The 20,537-nt window shown below is 48.7% G+C and overlaps 1 protein-coding gene across 1 annotated transcript in view; it reads right to left on the reverse strand.

Moving 5' to 3' along the window:
• Positions 1–12,233, reverse strand: part of LOC128687233 (ankyrin repeat domain-containing protein 42-like) — an 84,422-nt gene extending 72,189 nt beyond the window's left edge. Inside the window, exon 1 of the mRNA XM_053774563.2 lies at positions 11,527–12,233. The gene's annotated coding sequence lies outside the window, so the exon portion shown is untranslated. The remainder of the gene's footprint in view (positions 1–11,526) is intronic.
• Positions 12,234–20,537: the final 8,304 nt, after the last annotated feature.

Below are 20,537 nucleotides of genomic sequence, written 5' to 3' on the forward strand. Positions count from 1 at the left end.
GGCGACACTTTAACCCTTTCAGGGTTTCCGACATACTAGTACGGCTTACGCACCAGGGTTATTGACGTACTAGTACGCCTAAATTCTAGCGCCTTCAAATCTAGTGAGAGAAAGCTGGTAGGCCTACATATGAAAGAATGGGTCTATGTGGTCAGTGTGCACAGTATAAAAAAAATCCTGCAGCACACAGTGCATAATGAGAAAAAAAAAAAACTTTGACCATGTTTTTGGATTAAATCAGCGACTTTGCACTGTATTTTCGTATGGTATTTATGGTTGTATTCTAGTTTTCCTGGTCTCATTTTATAGGATAGAAAACATATTAAGGAAATGGAGAGGATTTTGATTGGGTTCATAATGAAAAGTACCTTGAGACTGAGCTCAAAGTAGCAGAAATGTTCGATTTTTACCAAAGTTCAAAAGTAAACAAATCATGCCAAGCGTCCAATACACGTCAGCTGGTGAGTCTAATATTCTTTCACAAGTGCGCTGATATTATTTATACCATTTCTACACTTATGCAATAGTCTGCCTAACAGTAAATCTTCTATTTTTTGTGAAAATAAAAATTCAAAGTGGAAAGCAAAAGAAATGTAAGAGGGGCCTGGGGACATGACTAATGAACAGAGAGAATGTTATTTCAGTGCCAGGAATGTGTGTCTTGCTTATTCTGGACCTTATTTGGATATTGGCATCTTCTGAAATTTGTGCAAAATTGGCAAAATTGCCAATTTCTGACCACTTTATTGGATAGTTGAAATCGGTAAATGGGTGGTTTCTTGTACGCATTCGATAGAAAAAATGGAGTTCTAGCAAAATAGTTATGATTTTTATTGACTAGTACACTGGAATTGGCCGAAAATAGGATTCAAAGTGTGTGAAATCGCTGATACATAAACATTGTCGAGACCGCTAACTTCACGAGAGCATAATTCCGTAAGTGTTCCATCAAATTTCATACTTTTGGAGCCATCATGATCGGGAAAAGATTCTCTATCATTTCATAAGAAAAAATAATGTTTTTTTTCGTTTTTTGAAAAATTTCCAACCCTGAGAACAAGTTTAGGAGAGGGCCTCTCGACCCTGAAAGGGTTAAAGTGCAGGCACTGTACTTCCCACCTCCAGGAGTGCAGACACTGTACTTCCCACCTCCAGGAGTGCAGGCACTGTACTTCCCACCTCCAGGAGTGCAGGCACTGTACTTCCCACCTCCAGGAGTGCAGGCACTGTACTTCCCACCTCCAGGAGTGCAGGCACTGTACTTCCCACCTCCAGGAGTGCAGGCACTGTACTTCCCACCTCCAGGAGTGCAGGCACTGTACTTCCCACCTCCAGGAGTGCAGGCACTGTACTTCCCACCTCCAGGAGTGCAGGCACTGTACTTCCCACCTCCAGGAGTGCAGACACTGTACTTCCCACCTCCAGGAGTGCAGACACTGTACTTCCCACCTCCAGGAGTGCAGGCACTGTACTTCCCACCTCCAGGAGTGCAGACACTGTACTTCCCACCTCCAGGAGTGCAGACACTGTACTTCCCACCTCCAGGAGTGCAGACACTGTACTTCCCACCTCCAGGAGTGCAGACACTGTACTTCCCACCTCCAGGAGTGCAGACACTGTACTTCCCACCTCCAGGAGTGCAGGCACTGTACTTCCCACCTCCAGGAGTGCAGACACTGTACTTCCCACCTCCAGGAGTGCAGACACTGTACTTCCCACCTCCAGGAGTGCAGACACTGTACTTCCCACCTCCAGGAGTGCAGGCACTGTACTTCCCACCTCCAGGAGTGCAGGCACTGTACTTCCCACCTCCAGGAGTGCAGGCACTGTACTTCCCACCTCCAGGAGTGCAGGCACTGTACTTCCCACCTCCAGGAGTGCAGGCACTGTACTTCCCACCTCCAGGAGTGCAGGCACTGTACTTCCCACCTCCAGGAGTGCAGGCACTGTACTTCCCACCTCCAGGAGTGCAGGCACTGTACTTCCCACCTCCAGGAGTGCAGGCACTGTACTTCCCACCTCCAGGAGTGCAGGCACTGTACTTCCCACCTCCAGGAGTGCAGACACTGTACTTCCCACCTCCAGGAGTGCAGGCACTGTACTTCCCACCTCCAGGAGTGCAGGCACTGTACTTCCCACCTCCAGGAGTGCAGGCACTGTACTTCCCACCTCCAGGAGTGCAGGCACTGTACTTCCCACCTCCAGGAGTGCAGGCACTGTACTTCCCACCTCCAGGAGTGCAGGCACTGTACTTCCCACCTCCAGGAGTGCAGGCACTGTACTTCCCACCTCCAGGAGTGCAGGCACTGTACTTCCCACCTCCAGGAGTGCAGGCACTGTACTTCCCACCTCCAGGAGTGCAGGCACTGTACTTCCCACCTCCAGGAGTGCAGGCACTGTACTTCCCACCTCCAGGAGTGCAGGCACTGTACTTCCCACCTCCAGGAGTGCAGACACTGTACTTCCCACCTCCAGGAGTGCAGACACTGTACTTCCCACCTCCAGGAGTGCAGACACTGTACTTCCCACCTCCAGGAGTGCAGACACTGTACTTCCCACCTCCAGGAGTGCAGACACTGTACTTCCCACCTCCAGGAGTGCAGACACTGTACTTCCCACCTCCAGGAGTGCAGGCACTGTACTTCCCACCTCCAGGAGTGCAGGCACTGTACTTCCCACCTCCAGGAGTGCAGGCACTGTACTTCCCACCTCCAGGAGTGCAGGCACTGTACTTCCCACCTCCAGGAGTGCAGGCACTGTACTTCCCACCTCCAGGAGTGCAGGCACTGTACTTCCCACCTCCAGGAGTGCAGGCACTGTACTTCCCACCTCCAGGAGTGCAGGCACTGTACTTCCCACCTCCAGGAGTGCAGGCACTGTACTTCCCACCTCCAGGAGTGCAGGCACTGTACTTCCCACCTCCAGGAGTGCAGGCACTGTACTTCCCACCTCCAGGAGTGCAGGCACTGTACTTCCCACCTCCAGGAGTGCAGGCACTGTACTTCCCACCTCCAGGAGTGCAGGCACTGTACTTCCCACCTCCAGGAGTGCAGGCACTGTACTTCCCACCTCCAGGAGTGCAGGCACTGTACTTCCCACCTCCAGGAGTGCAGGCACTGTACTTCCCACCTCCAGGAGTGCAGACACTGTACTTCCCACCTCCAGGAGTGCAGGCACTGTACTTCCCACCTCCAGGAGTGCAGGCACTGTACTTCCCACCTCCAGGAGTGCAGGCACTGTACTTCCCACCTCCAGGAGTGCAGGCACTGTACTTCCCACCTCCAGGAGTGCAGACACTGTACTTCCCACCTCCAGGAGTGCAGGCACTGTACTTCCCACCTCCAGGAGTGCAGGCACTGTACTTCCCACCTCCAGGAGTGCAGACACTGTACTTCCCACCTCCAGGAGTGCAGGCACTGTACTTCCCACCTCCAGGAGTGCAGGCACTGTACTTCCCACCTCCAGGAGTGCAGGCACTGTACTTCCCACCTCCAGGAGTGCAGGCACTGTACTTCCCACCTCCAGGAGTGCAGGCACTGTACTTCCCACCTCCAGGAGTGCAGACACTGTACTTCCCACCTCCAGGAGTGCAGGCACTGTACTTCCCACCTCCAGGAGTGCAGGCACTGTACTTCCCACCTCCAGGAGTGCAGGCACTGTACTTCCCACCTCCAGGAGTGCAGGCACTGTACTTCCCACCTCCAGGAGTGCAGGCACTGTACTTCCCACCTCCAGGAGTGCAGGCACTGTACTTCCCACCTCCAGGAGTGCAGGCACTGTACTTCCCACCTCCAGGAGTGCAGGCACTGTACTTCCCACCTCCAGGAGTGCAGGCACTGTACTTCCCACCTCCAGGAGTGCAGGCACTGTACTTCCCACCTCCAGGAGTGCAGGCACTGTACTTCCCACCTCCAGGAGTGCAGGCACTGTACTTCCCACCTCCAGGAGTGCAGGCACTGTACTTCCCACCTCCAGGAGTGCAGGCACTGTACTTCCCACCTCCAGGAGTGCAGGCACTGTACTTCCCACCTCCAGGAGTGCAGGCACTGTACTTCCCACCTCCAGGAGTGCAGGCACTGTACTTCCCACCTCCAGGAGTGCAGACACTGTACTTCCCACCTCCAGGAGTGCAGACACTGTACTTCCCACCTCCAGGAGTGCAGGCACTGTACTTCCCACCTCCAGGAGTGCAGACACTGTACTTCCCACCTCCAGGAGTGCAGGCACTGTACTTCCCACCTCCAGGAGTGCAGACACTGTACTTCCCACCTCCAGGAGTGCAGGCACTGTACTTCCCACCTCCAGGAGTGCAGACACTGTACTTCCCACCTCCAGGAGTGCAGGCACTGTACTTCCCACCTCCAGGAGTGCAGGCACTGTACTTCCCACCTCCAGGAGTGCAGGCACTGTACTTCCCACCTCCAGGAGTGCAGGCACTGTACTTCCCACCTCCAGGAGTGCAGGCACTGTACTTCCCACCTCCAGGAGTGCAGGCACTGTACTTCCCACCTCCAGGAGTGCAGGCACTGTACTTCCCACCTCCAGGAGTGCAGGCACTGTACTTCCCACCTCCAGGAGTGCAGACACTGTACTTCCCACCTCCAGGAGTGCAGGCACTGTACTTCCCACCTCCAGGAGTGCAGGCACTGTACTTCCCACCTCCAGGAGTGCAGGCACTGTACTTCCCACCTCCAGGAGTGCAGGCACTGTACTTCCCACCTCCAGGAGTGCAGGCACTGTACTTCCCACCTCCAGGAGTGCAGGCACTGTACTTCCCACCTCCAGGAGTGCAGGCACTGTACTTCCCACCTCCAGGAGTGCAGGCACTGTACTTCCCACCTCCAGGAGTGCAGACACTGTACTTCCCACCTCCAGGAGTGCAGGCACTGTACTTCCCACCTCCAGGAGTGCAGGCACTGTACTTCCCACCTCCAGGAGTGCAGGCACTGTACTTCCCACCTCCAGGAGTGCAGGCACTGTACTTCCCACCTCCAGGAGTGCAGGCACTGTACTTCACACCTCCAGGAGTGCAGGCACTGTACTTCCCACCTCCAGGAGTGCAGGCACTGTACTTCCCACCTCCAGGAGTGCAGGCACTGTACTTCCCACCTCCAGGAGTGCAGGCACTGTACTTCCCACCTCCAGGAGTGCAGGCACTGTACTTCCCACCTCCAGGAGTGCAGGCACTGTACTTCCCACCTCCAGGAGTGCAGGCACTGTACTTCCCACCTCCAGGAGTGCAGGCACTGTACTTCCCACCTCCAGGAGTGCAGACACTGTACTTCCCACCTCCAGGAGTGCAGGCACTGTACTTCCCACCTCCAGGAGTGCAGGCACTGTACTTCCCACCTCCAGGAGTGCAGGCACTGTACTTCCCACCTCCAGGAGTGCAGACACTGTACTTCCCACCTCCAGGAGTGCAGGCACTGTACTTCCCACCTCCAGGAGTGCAGACACTGTACTTCCCACCTCCAGGAGTGCAGGCACTGTACTTCCCACCTCCAGGAGTGCAGACACTGTACTTCCCACCTCCAGGAGTGCAGACACTGTACTTCCCACCTCCAGGAGTGCAGACACTGTACTTCCCACCTCCAGGAGTGCAGGCACTGTACTTCCCACCTCCAGGAGTGCAGGCACTGTACTTCCCACCTCCAGGAGTGGACACTGTACTTCCCACCTCCAGGAGTGCAGGCACTGTACTTCCCACCTCCAGGAGTGCAGGCACTGTACTTCCCACCTCCAGGAGTGCAGACACTGTACTTCCCACCTCCAGGAGTGCAGGCACTGTACTTCCCACCTCCAGGAGTGCAGGCACTGTACTTCCCACCTCCAGGAGTGCAGGCACTGTACTTCCCACCTCCAGGAGTGCAGACACTGTACTTCCCACCTCCAGGAGTGCAGACACTGTACTTCCCACCTCCAGGAGTGCAGACACTGTACTTCCCACCTCCAGGAGTGCAGGCACTGTACTTCCCACCTCCAGGTGCAGTGTACTTCCCACCTCCAGGAGTGCAGGCACTGTACTTCCCACCTCCAGGAGTGCAGGCACAGTACTTCCCACCTCCAGGAGTGCAGGCACCGTACTTCCCACCTCCAGGAGTGCAGGCACCGTACTTCCCACCTCCAGGAGTGCAGGCACCGTACTTCCCACCTCCAGGAGTGCAGGCACTGTACTGTACTTCCCACCTCCAGGAGTGCAGGCACTGTACTTCCCACCTCCAGGAGTGCAGGCACTGTACTTCCCACCTCCAGGAGTGCAGGCACTGTACTTCCCACCTCCAGGAGTGCAGGCACTGTACTTCCCACCTCCAGGAGTGCAGACACTGTACTTCCCACCTCCAGGAGTGCAGGCACTGTACTTCCCACCTCCAGGAGTGCAGGCACTGTACTTCCCACCTCCAGGAGTGCAGGCACTGTACTTCCCACCTCCAGGAGTGCAGGCACTGTACTTCCCACCTCCAGGAGTGCAGGCACTGTACTTCCCACCTCCAGGAGTGCAGGCACTGTACTTCCCACCTCCAGGAGTGCAGGCACTGTACTTCCCACCTCCAGGAGTGCAGGCACTGTACTTCCCACCTCCAGGAGTGCAGGCACTGTACTTCCCACCTCCAGGAGTGCAGGCACTGTACTTCCCACCTCCAGGAGTGCAGGCACTGTACTTCCCACCTCCAGGAGTGCAGGCACTGTACTTCCCACCTCCAGGAGTGCAGGCACTGTACTTCCCACCTCCAGGAGTGCAGGCACTGTACTTCCCACCTCCAGGAGTGCAGGCACTGTACTTCCCACCTCCAGGAGTGCAGACACTGTACTTCCCACCTCCAGGAGTGCAGACACTGTACTTCCCACCTCCAGGAGTGCAGACACTGTACTTCCCACCTCCAGGAGTGCAGGCACTGTACTTCCCACCTCCAGGAGTGCAGAGTGCAGACACTGTACTTCCCACCTCCAGGAGTGCAGACACTGTACTTCCCACCTCCAGGAGTGCAGGCACTGTACTTCCCACCTCCAGGAGTGCAGGCACTGTACTTCCCACCTCCAGGAGTGCAGACACTGTACTTCCCACCTCCAGGAGTGCAGACACTGTACTTCCCACCTCCAGGAGTGCAGGCACTGTACTTCCCACCTCCAGGAGTGCAGACACTGTACTTCCCACCTCCAGGAGTGCAGGCACTGTACTTCCCACCTCCAGGAGTGCAGGCACTGTACTTCCCACCTCCAGGAGTGCAGGCACTGTACTTCCCACCTCCAGGAGTGCAGGCACTGTACTTCCCACCTCCAGGAGTGCAGGCACTGTACTTCCCACCTCCAGGAGTGCAGGCACTGTACTTCCCACCTCCAGGAGTGCAGGCACTGTACTTCCCACCTCCAGGAGTGCAGGCACTGTACTTCCCACCTCCAGGAGTGCAGGCACTGTACTTCCCACCTCCAGGAGTGCAGGCACTGTACTTCCCACCTCCAGGAGTGCAGGCACTGTACTTCCCACCTCCAGGAGTGCAGGCACTGTACTTCCCACCTCCAGGAGTGCAGGCACTGTACTTCCCACCTCCAGGAGTGCAGGCACTGTACTTCCCACCTCCAGGAGTGCAGGCACTGTACTTCCCACCTCCAGGAGTGCAGGCACTGTACTTCCCACCTCCAGGAGTGCAGGCACTGTACTTCCCACCTCCAGGAGTGCAGGCACTGTACTTCCCACCTCCAGGAGTGCAGGTACACTCCAGGAGTGCAGGCACTGTACTTCCCACCTCCAGGAGTGCAGGCACTGTACTTCCCACCTCCAGGAGTGCAGACACTGTACTTCCCACCTCCAGGAGTGCAGGCACTGTACTTCCCACCTCCAGGAGTGCAGACACTGTACTTCCCACCTCCAGGAGTGCAGGCACTGTACTTCCCACCTCCAGGAGTGCAGGCACTGTACTTCCCACCTCCAGGAGTGCAGACACTGTACTTCCCACCTCCAGGAGTGCAGACACTGTACTTCCCACCTCCAGGAGTGCAGACACTGTACTTCCCACCTCCAGGAGTGCAGGCACTGTACTTCCCACCTCCAGGAGTGCAGGCACTGTACTTCCCACCTCCAGGAGTGCAGGCACTGTACTTCCCACCTCCAGGAGTGCAGGCACTGTACTTCCCACCTCCAGGAGTGCAGGCACTGTACTTCCCACCTCCAGGAGTGCAGGCACTGTACTTCCCACCTCCAGGAGTGCAGGCACTGTACTTCCCACCTCCAGGAGTGCAGGCACTGTACTTCCCACCTCCAGGAGTGCAGACACTGTACTTCCCACCTCCAGGAGTGCAGGCACTGTACTTCCCACCTCCAGGAGTGCAGGCACTGTACTTCCCACCTCCAGGAGTGCAGGCACTGTACTTCCCACCTCCAGGAGTGCAGGCACTGTACTTCCCACCTCCAGGAGTGCAGACACTGTACTTCCCACCTCCAGGAGTGCAGGCACTGTACTTCCCACCTCCAGGAGTGCAGGCACTGTACTTCCCACCTCCAGGAGTGCAGGCACTGTACTTCCCACCTCCAGGAGTGCAGGCACTGTACTTCCCACCTCCAGGAGTGCAGGCACTGTACTTCCCACCTCCAGGAGTGCAGGCACTGTACTTCCCACCTCCAGGAGTGCAGGCACTGTACTTCCCACCTCCAGGAGTGCAGGCACTGTACTTCCCACCTCCAGGAGTGCAGGCACTGTACTTCCCACCTCCAGGAGTGCAGGCACTGTACTTCCCACCTCCAGGAGTGCAGACACTGTACTTCCCACCTCCAGGAGTGCAGGCACTGTACTTCCCACCTCCAGGAGTGCAGGCACTGTACTTCCCACCTCCAGGAGTGCAGGCACTGTACTTCCCACCTCCAGGAGTGCAGGCACTGTACTTCCCACCTCCAGGAGTGCAGACACTGTACTTCCCACCTCCAGGAGTGCAGGCACTGTACTTCCCACCTCCAGGAGTGCAGGCACTGTACTTCCCACCTCCAGGAGTGCAGGCACTGTACTTCCCACCTCCAGGAGTGCAGGCACTGTACTTCCCACCTCCAGGAGTGCAGACACTGTACTTCCCACCTCCAGGAGTGCAGGCACTGTACTTCCCACCTCCAGGAGTGCAGACACTGTACTTCCCACCTCCAGGAGTGCAGGCACTGTACTTCCCACCTCCAGGAGTGCAGGCACTGTACTTCCCACCTCCAGGAGTGCAGGCACTGTACTTCCCACCTCCAGGAGTGCAGGCACTGTACTTCCCACCTCCAGGAGTGCAGGCACTGTACTTCCCACCTCCAGGATGGCTTGCACTGTACTTCCCACCTCCAGGAGTGCAGGCACTGTACTTCCCACCTCCAGGAGTGCAGGCACTGTACTTCCCACCTCCAGGAGTGCAGGCACTGTACTTCCCACCTCCAGGAGTGCAGGCACTGTACTTCCCACCTCCAGGAGTGCAGGCACTGTACTTCCCACTCCAGGAGTACACTGTACCCCACCTCCAGGAGTGCAGGCACTGTACTTCCCCCCTCCAGGAGTGCAGGCACTGTACTTCCCACCTCCAGGAGTGCAGGCACTGTACTTCCCACCTCCAGGAGTGGAGTGCAGACACTGTACTTCCCACCTCCAGGAGTGCAGGCACTGTACTTCCCACCTCCAGGAGTGCAGGCACTGTACTTCCCACCTCCAGGAGTGCAGGCACTGTACTTCCCACCTCCAGGAGTGCAGGCACTGTACTTCCCACCTCCAGGAGTGCAGGCACTGTACTTCCCACCTCCAGGAGTGCAGGCACTGTACTTCCCACCTCCAGGAGTGCAGGCACTGTACTTCCCACCTCCAGGAGTGCAGGCACTGTACTTCCCACCTCCAGGAGTGCAGGCACTGTACTTCCCACCTCCAGGAGTGCAGACACTGTACTTCCCACCTCCAGGAGTGCAGGCACTGTACTTCCCACCTCCAGGAGTGCAGGCACTGTACTTCCCACCTCCAGGAGTGCAGGCACTGTACTTCCCACCTCCAGGAGTGCAGGCACTGTACTTCCCACCTCCAGGAGTGCAGGCACTGTACTTCCCACCTCCAGGACTCAAGTCTGGATAACCGGTTTCCCTCAGTCCCTTCACAAAACGCTACATTGCTCACACTCCAACATTTCATCAGGTCCCAAAAACCATTTGCTTCTACTCACTCCTATCTAACATGCTGACACATGCCTGCTAGATATTCAACCCCTTTGTGCTTGTATTTATTTAAATTTTAGTGATGGCTTTTTGCTCTCTTAGGCAGTTTGATGCTTTCCATTTTAGCTCAGTGTTTTCCTTTTTTCTTAACCAAGTTTGTAGTTCTTAAGAAAGTCTGGAAATTAAAAAAATGTTACATGATTTTTGTCTGCCTGCAAATAAACTGATAAAATTATTTAAAAAATTTATGTGATATTCATCAATAGGTAAGAACAAACAACCAAAAAGGTATACAGAATGGAATGATAGACAAGGCCAAAGATGCAAGCAGTTGAAAAAGATAACTGACAGTGTTTGGGATATGTAAGAGAGGATGGTGAATCATAGAAGTAGAAGGTAAAAGAAAATTTACAAGAAGGAATTGCAAGGTTTTAGTATGGCTATGAACCTTTCACGAGATCAAGACACAATACTGTGACTGGAACAATACACAAGTAACCCGCACAGAGGAGAGAGGAGCTTACAACAATGTTTTGGTCCAACCTGGACTATTTACAAAGTCACAGTGTGACTTGCAAATGGTCCAAGTTGGTCCAATACATTGTCATAAGCTTTTCTCCTATGGCCGAGTTATTTGTGTACTCCCAGGAGGAGAAACTAGAGTACACAGAGGAAACCCCCTCATGACAGAAATAAGAAAACCCCCTCATGATAGAAATTAAGAAACCCCCTCATGATAGAAATGAGGAAGATAAGAGGATACCAAGGTGTGTTTGGAAGTTTTGAGCCTCCAGGAGTGTTCCCAGGGTCACAAGGAATATAAGGTATCAGCACAAAGGTCACAACATAACAGACAAAACCTTCACAATATTGTTTTATTTATGTGGCCAGACAGATGACCAACAGACAACTGACCAATGGACATTTGACCGAAGGACAATTGGTTAAAAGGACATTTTACCACATATGACTGAATGGAAAATTAGGTTAGGAAAGTTTGCTATTTTATGGCCTTTTTAATTTTTTATTTTTATGTCTTCTTTTTAATGTATGAGAAATGTTATGATGAATGTTGGTTCTGCCATATGTCTGTTTGGTGAAATGTCCATTCAGTCAAATGTCCTTCAGTGAAATGTCCACTGGCCAAGTGTCCATCAGCCAAATGTCTAGGAGCCTTTATGAGGAAGAGCTACACTCTTAGGGGTTATTCACTGCCTGAGAAATGGGAGGTAATCAGGTTTGATGTGCAAAGAAGGGGGAAAGGGGGGGAGCAGCTCCAACTGCTTGGATCAAAAGCCATTTACCAGGAACAATATCCACAATGTCTGCACAAATGCACCTCAAACATACACAACTCTGGCAGGTTCTCTCACCAGTGCGACAGGCAACCAACAAAGCATGCTGGGCTTTCTTGGAATTTGGGTCAAACGTATGCCGTGCTACATATTCTTTGACGGTATTTACATCACCCTGGAGAGCTGCTCTGGTAAAGGGGTGGCCAGAGTCAGGGTCATCTGGCCAGAGTGTTGTCAGACTGTCAGGGTCATCCACTGCCAGGTCTTCAGGCACTGTGCCTGGTTCTTGAGGCTGCTTTAACCACCTTGTTATTGAGGCGCTGGCATGGTTGCTATCTGAAAAATTAAATAACAGTTACATTGCAGTCAACTTTTGAAAACTTTGTACCAGTGTGATGAAAATGGTTTTGAAAACTGACAAGTTGAGGAATGAGATACTTGTGCAACATCTGGGAATCTCTACTGAGGAAACATTTTGCCAGCAAGTGGTGGCTTCTTCAGTCCAATACTGAGATAACAGTGGAAAATGAGGAGGGGTATGAGGAAATCAGTCCCTCAGCCTAGAGTTGATGTGTTCAGTCCATCAATCTCAAGATTGATTACCTCAAACTGCTCCTCATATTCTACTGCTACTCTCAATACAGATTCCCAAATGTTGCATAATTATCTCATTCTTCAACTTTTTACCAGTACTGTAAATACCCAAATATCAGCTTCCAACACATTATTAATGAAGAGTACATTCATTAGAGAGATATAAACATCAAGATGCAAATGTGCAACACATGTAACAGTCTTTTTTTTATCAAAAGAAATTTTTGTCATATATGTGGCTTTATCGAGTCAATAATTACACTTAGAGGGAGGGTGGAGCACTAAAACCACAGGGGTTACACATCACCTGGGGGTATGGCAGGCAATCAGGTTCACATCACAGAAGGGAAGGGAAGGCTCAATTCCTTGAATCAAGAGTGTCTTGGTGGCATCAAGGAACCTCACTTGAGGGATTATTAACGAAGAATAAAAAGGCACATTACTGTGAGTGGAACAATACACAAATAACCACACTAACTAGTTAATGGTCCAAGTCAACCTGAAACTCTATCATTAGTTTCTTACTCCTATGTGCAGGTTATTTGTGTAAGGGGATTATCAAGTCAATACAGTAGGGCCCCACTTATACAGCAGGTTAGGTTCCAGGCTACTGCCACAAAGCAGACATCGCTGGAAAGCAGAACGCCATTTTTCCACTTATAAATGCATATAAATGCCAGATAACAAGTTTACACTAACATATATTAAGTTAGCAATAGAAACAGGCATTAAAAACAATAAAAAGTAAAATACACACACAGTACATTCATTATTTACCTCAAAATATTTGTAGTCTTAATGCAGGACAAAAGGTTAGTATTTACTGTAAGAAGCCTGGTGTGGTAGGTATGGTAGCCCTCCTGGCCACCCCACCCACACATAATATACTACAATGCTTAAAGTGCCCTACAGTGATAAAATACATATACAGTACATTCATTACTTACCTTAAAATATTTGTAGTCTTAATGGTCTTAATGTAGAATGAGAGGTGAAAAGCATTTATTTGTAGAAAGTCATGTGGGAGGTATAGTAGCCTGCCTGGCCACCCCACCTACTACAACATTTGAAGCGCCCTAGAATGATCAAATGCATATACAGTTCACTCATTACTTACCTTAAAACATTTGTAGTCTTAATGTAGGGTGAGAGGCGAGTGAGATAAAAAATAATAAACAAGAGAGAGAGAGAATGAGTAAGATGACAGAACCACAGAGTATTTGTGTAAACAAACCGTCTGGTTATGGTTGATACACGTTCATACAAACATCTTACATTGTGTACAAGTTGTCTCAACAGTGGTACAGCAGAATAAAGAAAGACCAACACTTCCATTCTCATGTAATTTTTAGAAGGAATGATGCTCTGACAAATTATTATTATAATCATAATAAAAAAGAAGCACTAAACCCACAAGGGTCATGAATAGCTATAGATAGAGTGAAGGCATACAAAAGGAATACTTTTCTACAGTTAAGTAACTGGTGTTTGACTAGAGAAAATGTAATTCTTCCAACACTCATACAAACCACTTGGTAAACACATGTGTGTATGTAACATGTTCATATGTTATGCAGCATACAATATGTTATGCAGCATACAATATGTTACGCAGCATACAATATGTTATGCAGCATACAATATGTTATGCAGCATACAATACAATATAATACAATTTTTATTTCCTTGCAAGTTTACACTGAGATTCTGTAGTTACAATAATGAGTTGCAGTGCAAAGATCCACTATCATGCCATGGCATTATGGGCAGACTAAATTAATGGCTTACAGACTACTTAATACCAGAGAAATTAATTATACTAGTTTCTTTAAGTTGTACATTTGTTTTTATTTAAAGCAGATAGTAAGTTTACTCAAGTTACAATCTGGGGATATTACATTGGGGCAATTTGAAAGTAGTATATCAATAGTAAATATTTAAGTTATATTATTGGAATATAATACTGAGCATCAGTGAAAGTAGTTTACAGTATGAGAATGTTACAATATGGTGTAAGGCATGTTTATTATATAATTTTGAAAAAATATCATGGATGGATTAATGGAAATGTCTATATTAACATAATATATGACATTTAATGCACCCAAGAGATTATATGGCATCAAGAGTAGAGAGAGACTTAGTGATTTTAATGTGTACCTGCATGCCAGCAAGTGTGTAAGTGTACTATTTAGGTACAGGTACACACAAGTATAATTATCAGAGTACACATAAAATATACAATAACTTTAAAACACTTGAAATTTTGGAAAATTTTCAGACATAATAGAGATGTGCTCATGGAGAATGTAAACAAACCGAGTGGGGTGCGCCGTATCTGAAAGACCGCTCGCCATATAGCAAGTTTTGGTCATAATCTGAAATCGCCATATTAGTGGAATGCCGTAAAGCAGGGCCCTACTGTATAGACATGATAAAGCATAAGTGGTGCAATAAAAGCATCTCTCTGCTACATGTGTTTCACATAGTAAGCTGCTTCTTATTCACTATGGACATTAACTTGTGTTGATCTTTTGCAACTCGCATGAAAAATGTTACAAGTGACCTAATGAACTGGCTCTTTCACTTTTAAGTCTACTTTTGAATTTCTTCATTCACATTAAGTATGCATCTTTCTTTAGTCTATAAGCAATCCATCCCAATTTATAATTAGATTCTTTTGGTCTCCACTGTAACGTACGGTCGACCCCCAGGTAACCCATCCCCATAAAGCTTTCTGCTGTGCCCTAGTTACTAGAAGATACACCATGTTGCAGAAAAAGTACAGGAAATTTAAGAAAATGAACTGTAATCAAAATACTTAACAGCATTTTTTTTCTGAGATTACTCAGCATATTAGCTGATCTTAAGAAAAAGTCAAACTATTCAATCAATGCCATTTTTAAGCCAGATTATCAAGCACAATAATTAATCTTAATGAAGGCTAAGACATAAGTGGCAGATGTTTTCAATGGGAGAACATTTAACACTGTGTAGAGCTTTAACAACTCATAAAGCTCTACACAGATCAAAATATTGTCTCAAAAGTTTCTTCAACCACTCATATCTGTCATCATACTTGTTGACAATATGACATTTCATCCAACTGACCTTAAATAATAAATGTATTGAGCTTACTGTAGTTTTGCTCTTCATTAAGACAAACACTCCTAACATTTTGTTCCTATAACAAACAATAAGGACTAACACTACTAACAGTCAATAACAAAAACTGCTGCAGGGACATCTATAACTAATTTCAAGCCAATGGAGAAAGAGAAATTCTCTGAAAACAGCCAAAAAAAAACTACAATACAGAATTGAAATACAAAAAACATGAACCGTCTAAGGCATTTTTTCTGGCCACGAGCATATTTTACCTTAAATTATATGAGGCAATGCATGACGGAAAAGAACAGGTGCCATGATCGCCAAAATCCAGGTTAGTGAATCGCTTCCTTAACGTGTCATGTTTGCGGGTACATGTAGATATTGTCATTGGAATTTGTAAGTTAAGCTCAGAGTCACATAACAAAGTACAGTGGTCCCTCGCTTTTCGTAGTTCTCGGCAATCGTAAATTTCACCAGTGATAGGGGTATTTTCATATAAACATGGACTCGCTTTTCATAGGTTGACTCGTGAATAGTAGTTCGTCCGGGACGCGTACGCACGGTGTGAGCCAAGGCGGCCTCCCTACCCAGCCAGTCTGGCATTGTTTACCAGTGAGTGAAGGTCCCCTCAAGTGCTCCTATGAAATATTTCATAATATTCCACTCATTTTAGTGCTTGCAAGCACAAAATAAGCTACCATGGCTCCAAAGAAAGCTCCCAGTGCCAAGCCTGTGGTAAAGAAGGTGAGAAATATGTACAGTGACAAAGTCTTGGGCCATTTTAGGGAAGTGTTAAAGAGACGCCAGAAACAGAGCTCTCTCCACAGTTACTTTGCGAGACAGGACTAGAGTGACTCTCAAGGTGGTCCTAGTGGCATTAAGAAACAGAGAAGAGAAGCAACCCCAGAGAAGCAATTGGTACCTGAGGTGTTGCTGGAAGGGCATTCCCCTTCCAAACTGTAAACAATCCAATCTCTCTCCTCCTCCAGTCTCCCATACACTAAGAAGAATCTCCAATAAAGTTAAGTGTTATGCTGTTAATGTTTCATTCATCATTTCCCATTGTATTGTTTATGTACTACATGTATATTTCATGGAAAAAAAATTTTTTGTTTTAATACTTCTGGGTGTCAGGAACGGATTAATTGTATTTACATTATTTCTTATGGGGAAAATTGATTCGCAAATCGTAAATTTCGTTTATAGTAGCTCCTCCAGGAACGGATTAATTACGAAAAACGAGGGACCACTGTATGTTAACTTAAGCTTCATAGCTCCGATCTCCCACACATGCCTGCATTTTTTTTCCACTGCCACATGCCTGAGTTTTTTTCATTGCCACATGCCTGAGAAACCACACCACGGGCAGGGATAGAACCCACAATCAGAGAGTCTCAAAACTCCAGACCGTCGCGTTAGCCACTGGACCAGCTGATCCAGTGGCTAACTCGACGGTCTGGAGTTTTGAGACCCTCTGATCGTGGGTTCTATCCCCGCCCATGGTATCGTTTGTTTGCAATCATGTCATTACGATTTCATGAGTCACATGCCTGTTTATATGTGGCACTTGTTCTTTTCTGCCATGCAATGCCTCATATAACAGGGTGATTAAAACAATGTTAACATTTACATGGGTTTATCATTAAATTGATAACAAAGTGATGTTCCTCAGAGTTGTAAAAGCAACGTTTAACTCATTCATAAATGTGAAGATATTGGTGGACAGCTAGTTGAGACTGCATGCATCACAAAAATGTTGAAATGGAAATAGAAAATTAAAATCCACTATAAATGTTAAAAAGTTTGCACCACTCTGCACATTCAAAATATATACTTATGAAGTAGATATCCCTACACAAGGTATACCTGCAGTGATTCACAAAGTTACCTTTTATCTTTATATTTTGTCTCATTGGATCAACATCAACTTTCAATAAGTGTGTTAGTTAATGAAGCCCAGATTCGTTACTTAGCTGAGTAGCTCCCTATTTGCTAATTTTTGTACCAATCTGTTTGGGTATCATATTCACTGAGCCTTTCATAAGAACATAAGAGTGGAGGAACACTGCAGCAGGCCCACTGGCCCATACAAGGCAAGTCTTTATCAAAACCATCCACACCCATCCAAAGAAGCGCTAAGCCACAAGGGCTATACAGCGCTGCAGGGCAGGGAAGGAAGCGAGGGTATCAGGCGGCAGAAGGGGGGAGGGATGATTAGTAGGTTACAGAAAACAGCGGGGCAGGGGATAGTGCGGGGGTAGAGGGTAGCAAGAGATTGAGGTAGAAAGGGCTGAAGGTATCATCAGAGTTTGTGGAGTAAGTCAGTTGTTGTCAAAAAGTCAATGAGAGAGTCCGGATGAAAGGTGGGTCCATCAGCGAGAAGGGAAGGTAAAGAGAGAGCAGCGGAGCGAAGACGACGTTGGAGGTAAATTCTGCGTGCTCGTTGATAAAGTGGGCAGTCTAACAGAATGTGGCTGACCGATAATGGAACCTGACAATTCTCACAGAGAGGAGCAGGGCGCCTCTCCATGAGATATCCATGAGTAAGACGAGTATGGCCAATGCGAAGGCGGGAGAGAGTAGTCTCCCAACCTCGACACTGGTGACAAGAAGACGGCCAGTAACCTATACTCGGTTTAATAGAACAAAGTTTGTTATTGAGCAGAGCAGACCAACGTTGTTGCCAACGGGTGTGAAGGTGGGTAGCTATTACAGCAAAATAGTCCGGAAATGGAACACCTCTATATGAAATTGGTAGGTCATGTACTGCTGACCGCGCAGCAGTGTCTGCCTGTTCATTGCCCTGTACGTCAACATGACCAGGGACCCAACAAAAAACAATATCTTTATGCTTGGTAGAGATACGGCGTAGCCAAAGTTGGATACGGAGAACTAGGGGGTGAGGTGTATCAAATTTCCGTATAGCCTGTAGAGCACTAAGGGAGTCTGAGACAACCACAAATGATGACACAGGCATAGATGCGATACGAATAAGTGCTGCAAGAATGGCATACAATTCAGCAGTAAAAATGCTAGCCGAAGATAGTAAATGCCCTCGCACGACGCTGTCCGGAAACACTGCTGCGAATCCGACGCCGTCAGAAGATTTAGAGCCATCTGTGTACACGGCGATGGCATGAGAATGAGAGTGGAAGTGGTCAAGAAAAAGAGAGCGGGAAGCCACCGTAGGCAGTTGGGCTTTCGAGCAAGGGAGTGAGAAAGAACAGACCCGAACAGCTGGAACTTCCCAGGGGGGTAGGGAAAAGTGAGATGCTACATGAACATATAAAGGCGGTAACTGAAGGGAAGGCAAGAGCGAATGTAGGCGAGAGAAGGGACGGAGCAAACAGGGTCCGCGAACAAATAAAGAATGTCTACTAATATCAGTGACCATTCTATAAATGGAAGGATTGCGGAGATCGTGAGAGCGCACATAGTAGCGAAGGCAATGGGCATCACGGCGATCAGACAAGGATGGAACATTCGCTTCTGCATAGAGGCTCTCAACAGGGGAAGAGCGAAAAGCACCAAGGCATAAACGTAATCCTTGGTGATGGATGGGGTTAAGGCTAGAGAGAGTAGCAGGAGAGGCCGCTGAATAGATCTGGTCACCATAATCGAGTTTCGATAAAATGAGGGCTGAATGTAGGCGAAGGAGAGTTCGACGATCAGCTCCCCATGAAAGATGAGCAAGGGTTTTAAGAAGGTTCAGCCGGCTGTGACAAGTTGCCTTTAGAGAGGTAATGTGGGGTTTCCAGGATAACCTACGGTCAAAGAGAAGGCCTAGAAACCTGACTGTATCACGTTCAGGGATACGGGAGCCATAGAGGTACAAAGGATGATCGGAGATGACAGAGCGTCTAGTGAAAGTAATTTGGTGAGTTTTGGTACTGGAAAATTTAAACCCATGCGTGGTGGCCCAATTGGAAACACGGTCGACCGCATGCTGGAGAGAAACTGTAATGAGGTGACAGTCAGCGCCTGCACAAGCAATAGCGAAGTCATCTACATAGAGTGATGACCAAATATTGGATGGAAGAACAGAGGCCAAATCATTTATAGCAAGGAGAAAAAGTGTTGTGCTCAGAACACATCCCTGAGGGACACCTTCAGCTTGGACAAAGTCCGGGGAGAGCACATTATTGACTCGAACACGGAAATGTCTGTCAGTTAAAAAGTTCTTAAGGAAAGATGGTAGATTGCCTCGGAGGCCTAAGGAGTGGGCTTGGGCCAAAATATTATACCTCCAAGTTGTGTCATATGCCTTCTCAAGGTCAAAAAATATGGCAATAACTGAGTGGTTATTCGCAAAGGCATTACGAACATACGTATCCAAACGTAGTAAGGGGTCTATGGTAGAACGGCCCTTACGAAAGCCATATTGACGAGTGGAGAGACTGTTGTGTGTCTCTAAATACCACATTAAACGTCTATTTACCAGACGTTCCATCACTTTGCAAACTGCACTGGTAAGAGCGATGGGATGATAGTGGGAGGCTTCATGTCCCGTAGTACCCGGTTTGCGGAAAGGGAGAACAATGGCAGATTTCCACAGCTGTGGAAGAACTCCTTGTGACCAAATAAGATTGAAAAGGCGTAAGAGGACTGCAAGGGCTGACTGATGTAAATGTTGTAACATACGAATATGAATGTCGTCGGGCCCAGCTGTCGATGATCGGCAAGCTGAGAGTGTTGCCTCCAGTTCCTGAAGTGTAAAAGGCACATTATACTGTTCTTCTCTGAGAGAAGAAAAGTCCAAGGGTGCTAACTCTCTGGCAGACTTTGAGGAAAGAAACGAGGGGCAGAGATGGAGCCCCAGAGAAATACGGACCAGATGATTGCCAATTTCAATGGCAACATCTAGAGGGTTTGCTATATCAACACCGGCAACCCGCAGAACAGGAGCCGGGTCAGGAGAATATTTACCACTCAGTTTCCGTACTTTTTTCCAGACTGCACTCATAGAGGAAGCAGAGGTGATGGTGGAGACATAATCTCGCCAGCAAGTGCATTTAGCGTCACTGATGACACGGCGAGCAATCGCACGCTTCTGCTTAAAATTAAGAAACCTCTCAGTGGTTCTATTATACCGGTACCTGCCCCACGCAGCGCATTTCAAACGTACTGCACGAGCACAAGCAGAGACCACCAAGGCACGCATTTCTGAGAATGCTTGCCCGAGGTTTGGGGTATAGAATGAGAAGCTGTAGGTAAAACTGAGGACGAGAAGAGGTGTAAAAGCTCATCAATAGAGGACAAAGAAGGAACCTCACGAAAAACAGTTAGTTGTGAGTAAAGGTCCCAATTTGCCTGATCAAACTGCCAGCGTGGGTTACGAAGAGGTGGTGAATATGAAGGGGAAGTAAGAATGATTGGAAAATGAT

The sequence above is a fragment of the Cherax quadricarinatus genome, chromosome 62 (genome assembly GCF_038502225.1).
Source record: "Cherax quadricarinatus isolate ZL_2023a chromosome 62, ASM3850222v1, whole genome shotgun sequence".
NCBI classification, from domain to species: Eukaryota; Metazoa; Arthropoda; class Malacostraca; order Decapoda; family Parastacidae; genus Cherax; species Cherax quadricarinatus.